The sequence below is a fragment of the Mus musculus genome, chromosome 14 (genome assembly GCF_000001635.26).
Source record: "Mus musculus strain C57BL/6J chromosome 14, GRCm38.p6 C57BL/6J".
NCBI lineage: Eukaryota > Metazoa > Chordata > Mammalia > Rodentia > Muridae > Mus > Mus musculus.
The window spans coordinates 48,980,974-48,994,269 of record NC_000080.6 but is presented as its reverse complement, the minus strand read 5'-3'; the positions used below and the strand labels follow the sequence as shown (position 1 = coordinate 48,994,269).

Sequence of the window (13,296 nt, the reverse complement as noted above, 5' to 3'; positions counted from 1 at the left end):
ATGCTTAATTGTGCAGCAAAGAACATCACTAATACGTCCTTTCACTGCCCAAGTAAAGACTGGAAACACCTACACCAACATGTTAAACTTAGGTAGTGTGTTGCTTTGTAATTCCAAACACATAGGTAAAAATTCAAGAGCTAGCTGATGCTAATGTTGCTTGAATGCTGGGCTAGGCCAGCCCCAGAGCCTGCTGCACAGTTTGTAGTAATAGGCTGCTAGATTGCAAGGCCTGCCTCAGGTTCATTGTTGAGTAGTGAAGATGATATGGGCCCATCTATACGTGTGCCCAGTTATCTAAGCCAGTAAGCAGCAACAACACAAATATGAGAGTGGCAAGTCTCCCAGTCTCTGCCGTGCTTTTCAGAAGAGCTTTATCTTCTCATTCATCAAAAACAGTGAGCCCCCAGTAAGTATCAAGCACTGTAGGCCACATTGCATGGTGGAGTTTTCGTGCCAGCCACTGAAAGCCAAGCAATGGGATTAGAAAATAAACTCTGTAATACATTAAAAGATGATAAGAAACAGAAAAATCTTAGATCTGACCATAGGGAGAAAGGAGAGTTAGTGAGGTAGAGCTTCAGTTTAAAAACCAGGGTTCAGCATGGCACGCTAGGTTTTGTGTGGATTAGACCTGCACAGCTGCCCTGGGCCCACTCTCAAAAGAACCTACACTTGATGCAGTATTCTGTAGACATCAGGTTGACATTCTCTATAAGCTATCCCTTGAACTTGTATTTCTAAAGCCAAAACAGGAACACATAATCGAACAGAGGCAGTGCTTACACCACAAGTGTCTTAAGTTTGTTGAGATTCTAGTTAAAAAGTTGCATTGGACAAGGTCAACCGTGGTCATGACAGATTGTCCTGAGTGCTCACTTATTACAGTCATGGATGTCCGAAAAACCGGTGAGAAGTAACCAGAGAGGTCATTGACCTGGTAGACTTTCCAGTGGGCCAGGATGGAATGGATGCAAATAACAGCAGAAACAAGAGCCACGAGAATCAGAGGGATGGGTGCTCCATTCCTGACTGTGCAAACAGAGGAAATTAATCTCCTGCCAGATCCAAGCTTATAACCCTTACTGAAACTAAAATGGATGCATTAAATCAGAGCATATGACTTCCTAATAGCAGTATGAAATACGCCGATGGAGAAGCTAGACGAGAACTAAGAACAACAGGGTAAACTAGCACACATGCATGAAGATGTCACAATGAAATCTACTGTTTCATATACTAACTTAAAAGAATAAAAAACAAAGGTGTCTAAGAAAGCTCTACAGCTCCCGCTCAGGAAAGATCTTTACAGTAAAGGTTTTTGGGTTGTTGTTTTGGTCTTTTGTTTGTTTACTTGTTTGTGAGACAAAGTTTCTCTATGTAGCCCTGGCTGGCCTAGAACTCACTCTGTAGACTAGGCTGGCCTTGAACTCAGAAATCTACCTGCCTCTGCTGGGATGAAAGGTGATTGCCGCTATCTCCAGGCTACAATAAAGTTTTAAATTATTTATTATTATTTATAATAATAATAATAATAAAATCAGAGCAATAACTTGATGGCTGAAAGACATGGACAGAATTCTGGACTGAAATGGGGTGAGCACAGAGATCTTTATGATGCTATAACCCTTCAGTGTTCTGCTGGAGACACTGTGGCTTGTGGAAGGTGTTCAGCTCAGCAAGGTCGTTGATAGACCCAAGAGGAAAGAAGGCAGGGAGAAATGACTCAAGACTAGATCTGAGACTGTGGCTCTATCCACTCTGTATGAGGAGTCCTTATCCACAGGGGAAATACATTGAGTGTACTGAATTACCGTGCCTGCCTAAACCAGCCACTTTAGTGGGCCTAATGTCATTTGCTCATATAAATGTTCCCTACCAATTCATTCCTTTTTCACAGTGGCCGAGGAAATGTACATTCATTGTTAAAACAAACAAAGAACCCTTCTGTGCTGCCTGACTTGCAAGTGATGCTGAGACCCTCCCAGGATACAGGCTCAGCAGAGAATATCCCTGCCCTTTATTTGGTTTGTGGGAAGGGAGTGGGAGGCTATTGTTTGGATCCAGGACTGGCAATGTACACTGGAACATTCCTTCTCCACCTAAGCCCTGAGACAACCGCAATCCAGGAAAGAGTTAAGTCAGAAAGAGGAAAATATCTCACCAGCATAGCTTTTAAACAAAAGACATGAAAATGGAGGCTCTCCGTATATGGAAAAATTTTCCCTTTTCATCCATATTGATAGCCAGAGGGGGTTATTATTGAGAATATGGGTAAAGTTACTGCCAGTTTTTGCTGCTACTCGTGTTTAAAAAGAAACTATGGAAACCGAGAGAAGGAATATTAATTAAGTTCAAATTTGGAATGTCTTTGCCAGGCGTGGATGAATGAATTCAATGAAGCAACCTGTTGGGTTGAAACTCAGTGTTTTGTTTGCAATTAAAAGAGTGCTGAACTTTTCATAGATTAACACTTTTTGCAGTAATCTTATTAAAAGGTTATTTCTTCATGAGATTAGTTCTGGAATGCATTTTTTTTCTATTTAAAGAACCAGTAGATATTTTCTCTCCACCCCCTCCCCCACAATTGTAAGTAGCTGCATTACTAAGTATGCCCCCCAATGTTTACAAATGTTAATACATTTACTTGCTAAAAATAACACCAAATGGCACAGACTAGCAAATCCTCAAACACCCCAGCCTTGGCATCTTCCCCCACCTCTAACTGAAGAAACTTGTTACCAGTCTGGTAGATCATTAAGAGATTTGATTTGCAAAAACTAACTTCTCTCACCTGGAAATCCAAGCAACCTACAAGTTACTGGACCTGTTTTAATTTTTTTTAAGAGCCTGTGGTTTGAATATATATATAAACTTTCTAAGGTCCTTGGATAGTTACATGGTCTAAGAGTTATTTATAGCCTGTGACTTTTCTAAGACTGTTTCCAGTACTGAAAGACAGAGGCCCAAGTGGATAACGCTAACGAACAAATCTGAAACGAGACAATTCTTCATTTAAATAAAGCTAGACTAGCTTCATTGGCCACCGCGGGGGGTGGGTGGGGGGTGGGGGGGTGTTAAAGGATGCCCCCACTTTACAATGTGAGTAAGTTGTGGCCGTCGTAGTTCTCTGATTAATTTGCTTCTTTCTGGTAGGGGGATAGCAATGCTGAGGCAAACACTGACGAAACTGGAAATCAGCTCTGTTTAGTAAATGGGAAGCCGCGTTCTAAACACAGACAGCATCCTAAGGGCTCTGCTCGCATGCTAAGCCGCGTGCCTGGCTGATGGGCCGCCGCAGCTGCGGAACAATGCACTTCTCATGGATGGTAGGAGGGAGGCAGTCTTGTTTCAAGTAATACTATTTCTGGGCGGTAATCCAAAATGCGCAGTAGGCAGAAGTTAAAAGGAAGCGCTTGCTTTTAGGTTTTTAAAATATATCCCTTAATCCAGGGTGATGATTGACAATCATGATTTAGAGTATGAGGGGCCGCTCTTTAATCCAGTAAGTTTGATGTTATTTGTGTATCTAGTAGGGCTTTTATTCCACTAAAACTAAGTGGAAGCCTGTGCAATTGATGCCGCATTTCAGAATTGATTCTTGGCCTGTGCTCTATTTACAGATTAGTAAGCACACAGGATCCGGCCTCCTCATCTTTTTGAAATTTAAAGGTCTTGAAAGGCACATTTACAATTAAAATGTTTCTTGCTGTGTACGAGTGTGACCAGGAAGTGACGTTTTTTTCCCCCCTGTGATTTAATTTTTTTTCCCTAAACCAGAAAAGAAGCAGTTTGTAAGATTTTCTAATACAATTATCAAATGGAGCCTTAACCATTCATTCTGTTTACAGGTGGCTGAAATATTGTCGCCGATGCCTCTGTGTAATTTGTTGGAAGCACATTTGAGACATGTTACTGAACGGTCCCCTAGCCTTTGTTCCCCCTGTAGATCTCCATGGACGCTTTTTCTGGAGACTAGATCACTGTGCAGCCATTGTGCGCCTATTGTTTTCATCAACTGGGGCAATACTCTTCATAAAAGGCCCACATGATGAAACCATCATCTCGGAATCAAGAAGTCCAAAACTAAGATATAAACAGAGGGATCAGAGTGAGGGGTGCACTCTACGGTAGGGATGGAACGTGCTTCTTGTCCCTCGAACTGTCCTTGCTGTCCTTTCTTCAATCCTGAATAAAACAAACTGGCCTTAGAAATGAGAGGAGGAAAGGAAAAGCCGGAGTGACAGAGTTTTGTCTGCATTCTGAGGTCTTTAATTGGGAAATTCTTAAAGTAGAACACATTCACTGCGAAGCGTTTGGAAACTATTGAAACAGAGAGAATGCTGTGATCCCTGGTTCAGAGCAAAGACAGTCTTTGTTATATTTGACTTGTTTCGTTGTAAGGTTCTGGACTTCAGGGCTAAAACACTTCCCAGGAGACATTGAAGCTTTGGAGTGGGGACCTGGGTGAGACAAAGGGCTATGGGTTTGCTTTGTGTGAGCAAAACTTTCTGTGATTAAAAAAAAAAAAGAGTAATGGGTCCTTTTTGTGTTTAGAATATACTCTAATGTGATAAGTGAATGTTTACAGTACTGCTGTCTGTTAACATTTCCAAAGGCTCTTTGGCGTGCGCACACGCGCGGGGTGTGTGTGTGGGTGTTTAGGGAATTGTGTATTTGGTATTTAAAGGCTAATAAAAAATTGACAGGGAAATCATGTCAGACTATCTGCTGGAAACCAGCTATCAGTCCATATCCTTCCAGCCTTTAGACTTTCAGGCTCTTGTCATGAGCGGCTGAGTACTCTTATTTTTTTTTTTTTTTAAAGATTTATTTATTTATTATATGTAAGTACACTGTAGCTGTCTTCAGACACTCCAGAAGAGGGCGTTAGATCTTGTTACAGATGGTTGTGAGCCACCATGTGGTTGCTGGGATTTGAACTCTGGACCTTCGGAAGAACAGTCGGGTGCTCTTACCCACTGAGCCATCTCGCCAGCCCCCTGAGTACTCTTATAAACTGCCACTTGCCTGAGCTGTGGCCGATTGATTCATGAGAACTGCGTAGAAAAGTCATCAAATCTTAATGAGGATTTCTGAGACCTGTGATAGGTGGAGCTAAATCTGAGCCCAAGGATTAAATCCAGACTCCTTAGACTGCCAGGGAACAGACAATGATGGCCTTCATCCCAGGAACCAGACCAGACAGGTGGCTTTTCCTTTGCCCAAAGGATTCTTTCTCCCCTGCCTTACACTCTTACTGCATCTTCCTTGAAGGTGTCTTAGTGTCATCTTTGCCTGCTAACTGTAGCCATTGACTCCTCCAAATTCACAACCTCTCCCTCTGCATACAACATACTCTCACTCTCTCACACACACAGCACACTCACATACACATAACACATATACACTCACACCCATATACACATATACATACACATATACACATACATACACACAACACACACAACACGCTCACACATATAACACACACATACATAGCACACACATTCTCACACACATACACACTTACACACACATACACACTCACACATATATACACACACTCATATACATACACTCACACACATACATACACATACACATCCTTACACACTCACACACACTCTCACACTCACACATATACTCACATGCACATATACTCACACACATGCACACTCACACACACAGTCGCATACCACTCACCCCTTCAGTTATCACCACCTCCAGACTCATTATTTGCTTACTGCCTGCCCTTCCGCTTTCCTGTGGGCTCTCACAGCCTAGCACGACTTTATGAAGTGATCTACTGACTATGTGAGTTGCTAACCAGATTAATAAATAAATGAATGGGTTTTCTTAATGAGATAATGGCAGGAAGTACTCAGAACCCTGCACACATCTAGCACAGAGTACTCAAACCTTTCTGACTCCTGAGGAAGACCCACCAAGTTTGTGGTCAGTGTTCTGATGAATTATGACTGTATTTTATCCACCTTTTACAGAAGCAGCAACTCTGAAGCTTGGAAAGAATAGCACTTGTCTAAAGACACATGATCAATATGCACAGGACAGACATTCAAACTTAAACCATCTCATTCCGAACCCATGTGTCTACCAAAACCAGACACTTCCCTTTCTCTAGCAGAAAGCTCATGGTCACTATATGAATAAGCGGGTTAGTGTGCTCCTCACATGAAAGAAATTATAATAAAAGGTAACAGTAGATGCTAGATGTATAGAAAATGCTCAACAAACAGTGATGTTGTTGGTATGTATGTATATATATATCGTATAGCCTACCCAGAAGCAACCAAACCTAATGAAATCAGTAAAAACCTGATTTATATAGGGGCTTGGTTGGGTTGATAGCTGAAAAAAGAAGTTTAATATCTATTTAGTAGGAATGGGTCATTCTTGCAAGGGTGCTGTTTTTTCTTCTTCCTTTTAAATTTTCTCTGAAGCCAGATGTGGTGGGGCATGTCTTTAATCCCAGCACACAGGAGGCAGAGGCAGGCAGATCTCTCTGAGTTCAAGGCCAACCTGGTCTACAGAGTGAGTTCAAGGATAGCCAGAAATACACACTGTCACCCTATCTCAAAATAAAATAAAAATAGGTAAGTAAATAAATGAATGAATTTTATTATTTCTAATATACTCGTGCCACAGATATTTGTCTATTTTTTTTCTGCCCAGTAGTTGCCCCTATATAAAGAGTGATGTTATTATAAAAGTACTGACAGATATCACCAGCACAAGATGAGTCACATAACACAGCAGCCTCAGCCTCAGGTTTGAATCCATTTACTGAACTACTACCGTGAGGTCCATCCTGAGAGGTAGGACCAGCTTCTCCTTAACTCTAGTGCGGGGTAAACTGGGAACCGCCACCAGGGCCCCTTAATCCCTTAGTGGAAGGCTGAGAGTCCTAGACAGCTATCTTGAGTCAGATCTCGAGGAAAACAGTCTGACCACAGGAAAATCAAACTAGAACAACTGGAGGAATGAGTGCTGGCAACAGAAACACCAGACAAAACTTCGTGTGTGGGGGAAGCCAGCCACAGAGGGATAAAATAAAGTCAAATTCAGGTTCTGATGATGATGGTGATGATCTCAGAGGCAGGAGGATCAGGAGTTCAAAGTCACTCTCAGCTATATAGCAGATCTGAAAGCAGAAAGCTACTTGGCTTAATACCTCCCAGCCCTGCAAAAGGAATCTCCCTCCCCAGGGAGCAATTTCAACACAGGGGTCATTCCTTGCTCGACAGCTTCTGTTATGCTGCATCAAACTCACAACTTGTCTGAAAACCCCACTGTTAAGGCTTCATTATGGTATTAAAAAAAAAAAAAGGTATTTCCAGAAAGGGTAACATAATGAGCCTTTCCATGAATGGATATATTATGACTTTCAGCCCTGGCTGCAGCTTGGAAACACAGGGAGTACCGCTTTGTTGGTAGTGTTCTCTCCATACCTATACCCACTGTCAGAGACTCGGGCAGCTGGTCAAGGATGGGGGTGGGGTCCGGGCCAGGCGTGCACGCGCACGCGCGCACGTGTGTGTGTGTGTGTGTGTGTGTGTGTGTGTGTGTGTGTGTGTGTGTGTGTGTGTGTGGTTTAAATGAAAGGTGTCTTTAATGTGCAGTTCAAGTTGTGCTCCATCGGTTTGAGTGTGAAAAATTTGATCATCTCCTTTCTGGAGGGCAAGTTTTGATTGGGAAGGCCAGAAAATGGAGTTTGGCTGAAGGGACGCAGGGAGAAAGAAACACCTGGGGTGGTTATAGGGAAGTGGGGGGAGTGCAGATTAGGATGGGGAAGTGCTGAAAATAAACTATTTGTCAGCTTTGCCTAGGGCTGGCTCTGACCCAGGACGTGAGGGAGATAAGAGGCAAGGAGGAGCCTGAGCTTAGGGACGTGCATCTTCATAAATACATATTTAAAGCTCTCTCCCAGCGTTCCGAACGCCACCGGGTCCTGGGAGCTGACCACCTTTAACAAAGCCATTTTAGTTCCTGCAGGAATGGTTCTTCTGCCTTAACCCTAAAGTAAAAACTTCAGCCAAAGTGAGGATTAAAGTCTATCATGGGCCCTAGTGAATGAGGGCCTGCGTATGGACCCCGTGGGATGGTTTAGGTAGGAAATAAATTTTACTGTGTTATTTGGAAATCGCTGTACAAATGATTTTTGTTTTTTGTTTTTTGTTTTTGTTTTTGTTTTTTAATTAAAATCCAATTTCCTCAAATTGCTTTTGTTTGCTCCTCCATGGCAGGAACAGCTTGCCCCTTGCTCTGTTTTTCTGTTGTTTCATTTGTCAAGAATGTTGATGAGCTGTGTCAGAGCTTCGCTGTACCTCCGCCCTGCCACCTCTGAGAGGTGCTGTGGCACTGTGTACGGAGCTCCCGCAGCCTGGTTTGGAAGCCAGCTCTCGACCTTGGGTGAAGCTCATGCAGATTTCCGTGTCCCATCTGTAAAATGGGAACCATACCACTTCTAACGCCCACCTGGGACTTCAGTGGCGACACACGTGAAATTGCCTTGCCAATGTTAGTGGCACGGCAAGGAAGGGAGTGGGTTATTTGGAGATGATACAAGTTGCACTCAGTTTGTGGGCACCACTTTAAAATAGAGGTGCTGATCTGACTTGAGGCCCAACTGAGGTGACAGCTCGAGGTCATCACCATGGTGCCTGGGAACATCATTCATTGGATGTTCTGTCTGTCTGGACCACATAGACTGAAATGATGGAAAACTGAGTTTGTGTCTCCATCCTTCGTGTCAGACCAGAGTTCCGTCTTAACACCATCATAACTGTAGGTTCCTTAATCCCTCGCTCTTGGGGATGTGAGAGTCTCCCAGTACATTCAATCAATGCAACATCTGGGTAAAGCAGAGCCCCACTGGTGGGTTTAGGGTTGTCAGTCAGAATTGTGTGAGGCTTCTAACCTGTAAAAAGAAGGAAAGAAAGAAAGAAAGAAAGAAAGAAAGAAAGAAAGAAAGAAAGAAAGAAAGAAAGAAAGAAAGAAAGAAAGGAAGGAAGGAAGGAAGGAAGGAAGGAAGGAAGGAAGGAAGGAAGGAAGGAAGGAAGAAAGAAAGAAAGAAAGAAAGAAAGAAAGAAAGAAAGAAAGAAAGAAAGAAAGAAAGGAAGGAAGAAAGAAAGAAAGGAAGAAGAGAGAGAGAGAGAGAGAGAGAAAGAAAAACTAAATAGGAAACATGTTTCTTCGTTGTCTCCTGCCCCAAGACTACTCTTGTGCTCTTGATCTAGGACAGTGGTTCTCAGAGTGGAATCTCCAGACCAGCAGCATAGGCATCAATCAAGGGAAGTTGTTTAAATGCTAAGTCACCAGTAGCTACACCCAGAACTCTTGAACTAGAAGCTTTGGGGATAGGGCCAAGCAGTCTGCCTTAAGCAAGCCTTCCAGGAAACTGTGATGTTCCTATCATGGGAGAATCATTATTTCACAAGTAAACTACCCAGAAAGTCATGCTCACCAGTTTTCTTTGGCTCCACAAAAACAAAAACAAAACAAAAAAACAAAGACAAAAGCTTCCATTGGGGGTGACCCAGTGGAAGAGTGCATTCTTGACAGTATACAAAGCTATGAATTTAATCTCCAACACCACAGACACACACAGACACACAGACATACACACAGAGAGGGGGGGGTGGCCTTCAGACACTTCTTTGAGGCATCTTTGAGGCCAGTTTAGTCACCCCTTGTGGGAAGAGGGTTTTATTTGGTATGTATTGATTACTACCAACTGTCCTGAAGAAAGTTTCAACTCTTTGCACTCAAAAGCCTGGTTTCTTCTTAGAGTGTGCCTCTAAGTTAATGAATTTAGGGCAAAACTCTTGGCCTAGTGGGTATTAATGAGAAAAAAAGGAGACAGGATTTGTGGGAAAAACTGAGGCAGCCTTTGGAATTCTATAGTCCATAGGTTGAATTGACTCCAGAATGATGGCTGCAAACATAGTAAACTCATTTCTAGTCTGAATGCTACTTTGTTTCTTCCCTTCCAGAACCAGAGAGTGAAGTTTAGGTACAAGGGAACTGACCTTGGGGGGTGACCTTTTTTTCCCGTCCCACCTCACCATCAACTTGCTATGTCTTAGGCAAGTCAAACATCTTTGTTCCCATGAACGTCAAATTAGAGGGGAGACACTATAAGGTGACAAGAGGACATGATACCTTAGGACTCTCATAAACTGACCTCATTAAAAACTCCTAAGATGTCCTCCCATTCCAAGAGCTTTCCGTACTACTCTGAGTTAACTGCTTCTTCCTAGCCGGTACGTCCCGCCTGATCTCACCGCCATCATTTCCCTTGCAGGGAATCGTGCTCGTTGTAGAGTGGAACAGAGCCTTCCCTGGCACCGTGTGTCTCCCAGGGTTGGTTTCGCCATGGCAGCCCTCAGTCGAGCTTGGCTACAGGAGCCCAAATTGCCAGTAAGAGTTTCACTGGCCTGGGCCTTGTGTGCTGAAGGTGGGAGCAGCTGGCTTGGGCTTCTCCCTCAAACTCTGGGTCTCTTAAGGCTTAGCTTCACCCAGCGTCTGGACTCTGCGGTTTTTACTTTCAAGACTCACAACCTTGGGAAGAAAAGCTTGTGATTTCTCTTCCTGGGTAACTGTGCATTTTGTTATCTGACCTCAAGAAATAGCATGAAATTAACTTATTTCCCCTACCCTTGGTTAAAAGAAATGTAATTTTTTTCTGTGGCTCTCCCCACATTTGGTAATATCTGACCATAAATAGTTTTAGGACTAGAGAGGGCCAAGCAAATAAAACAGCCTTGCCCATGGGCTGGAGGAAAAAATTCTGCCCAACAAATTTAAATTGCCTCTCCTTTGATCATAACGCTTATTGGTGGCCCGAAGGAGGGTAGCACCAGTGGGCTAAGGGCAGAAATTTCCATTTCTATCACTTTTTTTTCCCCACTGGCATGGCTATCTGGACTGTTGGTCATGTTCTCTAAGTGGGTTGTGTCGCTTTCTGCTTCTGAATTGTACAGGAGAGCTGTGTAGGCTAACACTTAGGAATCGATGGTAATGAATGTTGTTTCCCATAGGATCACCATTCTGATTGTAATAGCTGAGAAGTCACATGCGGAAGCACAGAAAACACATTGCCCCCACCTTTTATTGATTCTGAACCTGAAAAGATGACGTCTTAGGTTCTAATGGACAAAGACAAGAGACTCGAAGGCCTATGAACCAAAAGCTGTTTTCTTGGTGGTCCTCAACTCTGGGATTCTGTAAACCCAGGACTGAAGAACTCCTCTCAGGCTCAGCCCACTGTTCGTGGTCTACTTTGAGGCAGTAAGTAAGCCCTTTCCCAAGTGTGAGTGGTGCTGGCACCTCCTTACCACAGAGGACTTTGGGGGAAGACAGTGATGGTGCCTCACATCGTAAGTCTTTCTTAATCTGTACGTATGGTGGGGGTTGACATAAAGAATGAGGTCAGGTCATTTGCAAGAAGGTGGAAGTATTTGGGAATCATGACATCACGTCTCAGAGAGACTATGCCATTTCTCATATGTGAATACGAGTATATAAAGACTGTGTATGTATATATGGCATGAAACAGAATCAAAACTGTCTAGGGAAACAAAGGGAATTAATGAAAGGGGGAGGGGTGGGGAGGAGCAACGTGGGGAAATACAAGAGGAGACCATTGCTCAATGTGCAAGACATACTTGTGTGAAAATGTCCTTATGTAACATGGCACCATGAGTATAGACAATGGAAAAATGTTAAAGATTATAATAAAACTAAAATGAAACATGTAAAAAAAAATGACAATATGGCAGCCTTAAAAAAACAAACCGGCGAAGATATGAGTCACAGGCTGTAAGAAAGTGAGCAGCAGAGGCTTGTGTCACGGGGTGTAGGGAAATGAACCGAACCACCCAAGCCCACTCCTTTGCTTGCCTTGCTTATTCTCCAATGACAGTAATTCCAAAATTCTCCCTAGCAACTGCCTGTCCTCTCTTTGACCCAGTGAAGACAGGCAGCTAGGAAGAGATGGCCTGTGGGAAGTTCCCTCTGCATCCCAGTGTTTCTCCTCAAGTCTTGCTCCCCTCACACCCAGCTCCACCAGGGAACCAAGTTGGGGAAGGCCTTTCTGGTCTTGATAGCTCTAGATTATTGGGGGTGTTCTGTAATGAGACTGGTTCTACACTCAAAGTAGGAAAATATCCAACCTATATTTGGTTAATCAAATAAAACAGAAGTGACACACATACCCTAGGAGAAAAATGCTAATTTTAATTAAAATTTTAACTTTATCCTCAGCTTCATTTTATCAGTGAAGCTTTTCCATCGTGATTCATTGGGCAGTGTGTATGTGTGTGTGTGTGTGTGTGTGTGTGTGTGTGTGTGTGTGTGTGTGTGTGTGTGTTTTCTAATAAAAGATAGACACACAGAGAGGTCAATGGTTTGCCTGAGATCACACAGTGCAGCAGCAGTAGATATGAGGCCTGGCTGCAAGTTGGGATGCCCAGCCCCAAACTGTTTCTTCCTATCTCTGGAAGCACTAGTGACCAGGCGGCGTGCCAGTTCCATCCAGAGATGCTCGGAGCCTCATTCTCTTTCCTCAACACCAGCACAGAAACAGCAGTCTAGGAATTGTAGCTTAGCTGGTAGATCAGATACCTTGCCTGGCACAAATGAGGTGCTAGGTTCAATCCCTAGCCACATACAAAAACATCTAGTATTAATAAAAATAGGGACACCTTTTAAAAAGAGATACTTGGACTCACAAGAGGACAAATTTTTTATATTGCTCCAGTTTTAGAGGCAGTTTGACTCATAAGAACGTACCAGATACTTTCTTTGTAAACTTTCCAACCTATGGTTCTGTGTTGGTATAGTGTGGCCTGGGAAGTTCTCCTTTGTATCCTCCTTAAACTCATGAGTAGTCACATACTTCCTTTTGCTGATGGTGAACATTTTGAAATTAATTTCTCTGTCTGTATTTTAGAGAAGCAGAAACCACTTTTAGATTTCTTTCATTATCCAGCCAAATGCTATTTAAATGAGCAATTGCTTAAAATCCACAGTGTGATTTTCCTCTGAAGACACATAACATTTATTTTTGAGATGGAATCTCATATGGCCCTGTCTTAGTCAGGGTTTCTATTCCTGGACAAAACATCATGACCACAAAGCAAACTGGGGAGGAAAGGATTTATTCATCTTACACTTCCGTATTGCTGTTCATCACCAAGGAAGTCAGGACTGGAACTCAGGCAGGTCAGTAAGCAGGAGCTGATGCAGGGGCCATGGAGGGATGTTCTTTAC

General features: G+C 43.0%; 1 long non-coding RNA gene across 1 annotated transcript; it reads left to right on the top strand.

Annotated features, from left to right (window-relative positions):
- Window positions 1-9,164: 9,164 nt before the first annotated feature.
- Window positions 9,165-11,790, top strand: Gm36024. The gene is made up of 2 exons (XR_383418.2): window positions 9,165-10,618; window positions 11,064-11,790. It is a non-coding gene; the product is annotated as a predicted gene, 36024 (long non-coding RNA).
- Window positions 11,791-13,296: the final 1,506 nt, after the last annotated feature.